Here is a 5806-nt window from a genome sequence, read left to right on the forward strand (position 1 = left end):
GCAAATCAAATGGAAAATATATTTTTTTCAACAAGTTTTCAACCTTTAAATTTTAGATCGGTAACCAATCGGTAACTAAGGAGGTATTCCAATGAATACCCCGAGTTAGATGGTAGATTCTATGGGAAGGAAGAAGTTAATCATCGCGATCTTATAGAACTATTGTGTTCCCCTTTCTTGTGTTATAACACATCATACAGTTTCAGGGCTTTTATGTAGTCGTACTGTTTACGTATCTATATTATAGTTTAGCGTTTACGGAGTCGTAAGGTTTCAGTGAGGAGGTGTTCTGATATTTCCTCATTTTCCTCACAGAATCTGCATTCGTCGTTGTTTCTTAGTTTGAATCTACTGAGGTGTTCATTGAGGAGACAGTGTCATGTTAAAAGCCCGTGACAATCCGAAGATTGTTCTTACTTAAATCCAGGAAGATCTTTGATTTTTTCTTGGTCGTAAGCCATCAGTAACTTCTTCAAGTGTCTTAGACCATTGCAAGATTCCCATTCCAGGTTGCGGATGGAGTCTTCCAAGTTCTTGAGTTCCGCCTTTAGTTGGTTACCACTTGGGAAGCAAAACGGTTCTGGTCCAGTTAGTGGAGTGTTCGTTTCTTTGCTAACTAGATCATTTGCTTTTTTCATTGCCTTCTATACCTTGGTGAGCAGGCACCCAGAGTAGGAGGACTTTGTTTTCTTTGCCTAATTTATTTAGCTTCTCTATGCTTTCTTTGACCAATTTCGAATTGATTGATGCTGATACTGAGTTGATCGCTTTTTAACGCTGCTTGACTATCAGAGAAGATGGCTATTTCTTGTTTCCGATAGTTACTATCTAAGATAAGTTGTACGCATCTTTCGATAGCGTAGATTTCTGCCTGTAGGATGCTAGGTAGTAGATGCGGTAGGTGCCCATTTGTTCGGAGTATTTAGTTCTCGACCCAAATACTCCGATCTCTGTTCCCGCATTGGTTTTGGTTTGGTTGTGAAGGCAAGACCAAGCAATGCTGATTCAATTTTTACTGAAATATAGAAATTTTCACCAGACAAATATTGTTTCTATAAAATTTTATTTGCATTACATTAATTGAAATATTACTTATTTAAATATTTTCTATGTAGAGAGTACCTCTAGTAACAATCTATTTAAAAAGTGCAAAACTAAAAGTAAGATATCAAAATAAATAAAATGGTCTAGGGAAACTGGTCTTGCGGGAAGATTTTGCGATGTGTGCAAGACCAAGCAATGCTGATTCAATTTTTACTGAAATATAGAAATTTTCATCAAACAAATATTGTTTCTATACTGGGTGCGTCTCAAAAGTAAGCTCACTTCTATAAGTTTTTTCAGATAAAAAAACGAAATTTGGTATGTTAGTATACTCGGGCTGGCATTTCTGGTCTTGGATGCCGATTTTCGTGTGTACGGAGAGTACGGTCAACACGCTTAGCAAAATAAGATGTACTGATGAATAAAGACAGAAGCCAAGTATTCTCCCAAGCGTATGGAGTCTAGGGTCAGATTAGGTGGTTATGTAATAAATACTTCTTATTTTTGGTCTCTCCGACTTACTAGATGCCATAGCGATTTACTCCTATACATGTAAACGCCGACCCAAGGTTTCGCTTGCCAGCAGGGTATGACATAAATTAGAATTGATTGACGGGTATTCAATTGTTTTTGGTCACTTCCTGTTTCACCGGAAATGACTACAACTTTTGATTTTTAAATGGCACCCTCGGTATATTTCTACTTTATTCGATAGAACATGACCCTCTGAATAGAATGACATATCCAATGTCAACTTTTGACATTTTCGCATATGGTTTATTTCAAATTGTAACATGCAGATCATAACGACAATTTGATTCGAAATACCAAGGGTGTGGTACAAAATTATTCGTAAAAAAATGCTTTTTCCAAATATGCTAATTAGCCACCCTTGTTCTGTTTGAAAAAATTGAGATATGATTAAAAATACGATTTGGGCATCTTTTAACCCTCCAGGATAGGACACGAAAATTAAACGGTTAAATATATTTTCCCAATGCTCCTTGATTAAAAATTAGTGTTTTTAACACAGCCATGGCACTCTAGATTGAAATTTTAAATATGATTATTTTTTAAACGAAAATGTTAAAGGTTGACATATGATATATCATTCTATTCAGAGTGTCATTTTCTATCGAATAAAGTAGAAATGTACCGAGGGTGCCATCAAGCAATCAAGGATTTTCCTTAATTTAAGTAAGATCAATCTTCGGATTGTCACGGGGTTTCTAACAGGACACTGTCTCCTCAACAAACACCTCAGTAGGCTGAAGCTGAGAAACAACGGCGAATGAAGATTCTGTGGGGAAAATGGGGAACACCTCATCACTGAGTGCGCCGGGACGACAAACATTCGTAGATACCATAAACTTTGGTACGTCTGATATCGGGGATGGAGCTAAAATCGTCTCAGATACTGGCTTTTGTCAAAGCTCTGTGATTGTATGATGAGTTATAACTCAAGAAAGGGGGACACAATACAGGGTGTTTAAAAAACATGTGCCATCTCTCGTGGGGAGATTCCTCATGTAAAAATATGATTTATTTTTCATATCAACATAGGTCCGATTCTGCTTTGTTTCGTAGCTACAGGGTGTTAAAGATTAATATAATTTTCTATGGATTATCACTGGAATATTTTCAAAAAATATCATGTGCGTCACTGACGGTCATGTGCGTTCTTTTGGTATCAAAATTGTGTATCAGGCCGTCTAATGTCCAACCACAATTTAAAGAATATATATTCTTTAACTGTGACTGCTAACACTATTTCGCTAACAAAAGTAAAAAAAAAGTCAGTGGTGTACATGCTTTTTTTAGAAAATATTCCAGTAAATATGCACGTCCCTGGTGAATATGTCGACACTTTTTTAGCTTTAAAATATGTCAAATTTATAGTAACTTTTACCCTCAAAATTTCATTCGAAACGCTAAAGGTACTTGAAAGAAAATACTAATAAATATTAAGACTTTAACACTCTGTAGCTACGAAACAAAGCAGAATCGGACCTATGTTGATATGAAAAATGAATTACAGTTGAAGGTTGGAACCTTTGGTGTTACACAGCAAAATAAAAACACTAAATCACCACAATACACCAAAACACTTTCTTTACACTGGACGCGCGTTTCGCTAACCATGTTAGCATCATCAGCAGATGATTATAAACTGTTTACACTGGACGCTTTCGCTAACCATGTTAGCATCATCAGCAGATGATTATAAACTGTTTATGTTTGTTCATTAAATTATGAGTTTATAATCATCTGCTGATGATGCTAACATGGTTAGCGAAACGCGCGTCCAGTGTAAAAGTAAAAGTGTTTTGGTGTATTGTGGTGATTTAGTGTTTTTATTTTGATGAAAAATGAATCTTATTTTTACATGAGGAATCTCTCCACGAGAGATGGCTCATGTTTTTTGAAACACCCTGTAGATCTGTAAGGTAGCGATGATTAACTTCCCCACTCCCATGCAACATACAATAATTGTTTTAAATATTTAAAGGTGTGCAATGAACTAGACGTATATCTTCTGTCTATAGGTTCTACAAGTTCTGAAATTATTTCTTATTCATGCTTCTGAATATCCATTTTTACTTCCACTAAAAGAAATAAAAACTAAATATTTTACCGATATCTTCAGACAGAACTTGAGATAATTCTTCTATTAAGAACTTCTATAATAGAGTCTAGTGCATTAAAAATGAGTTACTTCTTCGTAATGCGTCTAGAGTTTTTTTCTCCTTTCTCGAGTGATACTTCTTTTTGATATGTTTGAACGAGATATAGATATTCTTTTTCGACATTTTATTTAGCGGTCGAGTGGGTCTCGCCAACCGAGAGCAGACCAATGCGACCCTAGGACGGGGAGATGGGTCAACCACCTGCAGTGAGCCGGGTCACGAGACGACGGCGTCGCCCCCAGGCAGGCGGCTTCGGGCGTCCCGACGCCCGGATGAACGTCCGCATTACGTCTGGGGCGAACAGACGCCGACGCCGCTACCGATGCGAAAAAGGGGTGAATTATTGTGAATTATGTAGTTTATGGTGGCGGAGTAGCTAGACGGTGCGGCGTAGGTAGTAAAAAAACTGGATGGGGGTTAAATATTCAAATGATTGTCGTTTTATGGGACTTGCAAACTTTCAGCTTGTTTATGCTATATTTGTATAATAAACATTTTTATGGGGTAGACGCAGGACCCTGAAATATTTTAATTCGAGTTTTTTAATTGACAAAGTTGGTTGGAAAGTGGTAGATAAGGTGCATTGAAGAATCTTCTTGGATTGATGTCGACTTATACAGGATACAGGGTCCGCCAATAGTGCGTCGGGCATCTGTAGCTTCTAGAATAAAATACTTGGGAATTTTGTTTAAGTGCAAACCTGAAGTATGTACCAAGGTCTATTTCGGGAAAATATTTTCAGTTCTATAGGGTGGCCCAATATAGTGAGTGTATCGGAATTTTTTAAATGGTTTCGCAGATATTTTGCGGTTTTATATTTCATATGGCAATTTCCACAATAAACTTTAATCAAAGCCACCCAATGATTTTTCTCTCGTATTTTACCGTTGAAAGCGCCGTATGAAATAATACTGCGTGTATCTGCGAAACCATTAAAAATTTTGATATACTGTAATTACAAAAAATGTTCATTTTTTAATTCTCTATCTGTTAAAAAAATAATATACAGAGTGTTCTCTTTAAAAAAAACGAAGAAAAGTTATTTTATATTTTAGAAAGTTTGGAGTAGAATTTTGAACATCCTGTATGATTTAAGATTACGATATTTATAGAAAAGTAAGTAGAGACCATCTAAAATAAATGCCTAATATAGTTTTGATTTCAGGACAGTTCTTGTATTTTTAATAATTTTTTTTAAAAATGCCTGAATTTTTTTTTTATTTATTTATTATTATCTCTGAAACTATGAAAACATATTTAAAAATATTTTAGGATTATGAAAAGTGATCTGAAAGGAAGCGAAAAATGCAATAATATACAGGGTGTTCCATTTAAAAAATATCATCCCGATCCACTCACACTTTTTTGAGCCACCCTGTAGAGGTTAAAATATTTTCCTGAATATTTGCACTTAAACAAAATTCTACAGATGTCTGACGCACTATAGCCGGACCCTGTATATTGTACCTATGTATCATTAGCCGGTTATCAAATTAAAAATCTAATGTCACTAGAGCCGTGTTAACTGGGATGGTACATGACGGAATCTGAATAGCGTCAACTCCTTCAGGCCGCTGCGCTGATATGATATACAGGATGTGTCAAAAAACGTGTGCCATCCCTCGTGAGGAGATTCTTCACGTAAAAATAAGATTTATTTTTCATATTAACATAGGTCCCATTCTGTTTTGTTTCGTAGCTACAGGGTGTTAAAATCTTTATATTTTTTTGATTTATTATAATTTTCTTCCAAGTACTTTTAGCGTTTCGAATGAAATTTTCAGGGTAAAAGTTACTATAAATGCCTATATTTTCAAGCTAAAAAAGTGTCGACATATCGTGCTCATTGGGTTATCACTGGAACATTTTTCTTAAAAAAGCATGTACGCCACTGACTTTTTTTCCTCTTGTTAACGAAATGGTATAAGCAGTTTAATGCCGATTAAAAGTTGTCTCTCGATATTTTGTCGATTTCGGCCTCCTTGATGAGATAAACGCAATTTTATTAATTTGCCTTGATCCAAGTTTAATAGCAACTTTAAAAAAAATAATATTATTTACTTGAGAAAGTTTTA

The sequence above is a fragment of the Sitophilus oryzae genome, unplaced genomic scaffold, assembly GCF_002938485.1.
Source record: "Sitophilus oryzae breed Bouriz unplaced genomic scaffold, Soryzae_2.0 scaffold_1389_pilon_pilon, whole genome shotgun sequence".
Classification (NCBI taxonomy): Eukaryota; Metazoa; Arthropoda; class Insecta; order Coleoptera; family Curculionidae; genus Sitophilus; species Sitophilus oryzae.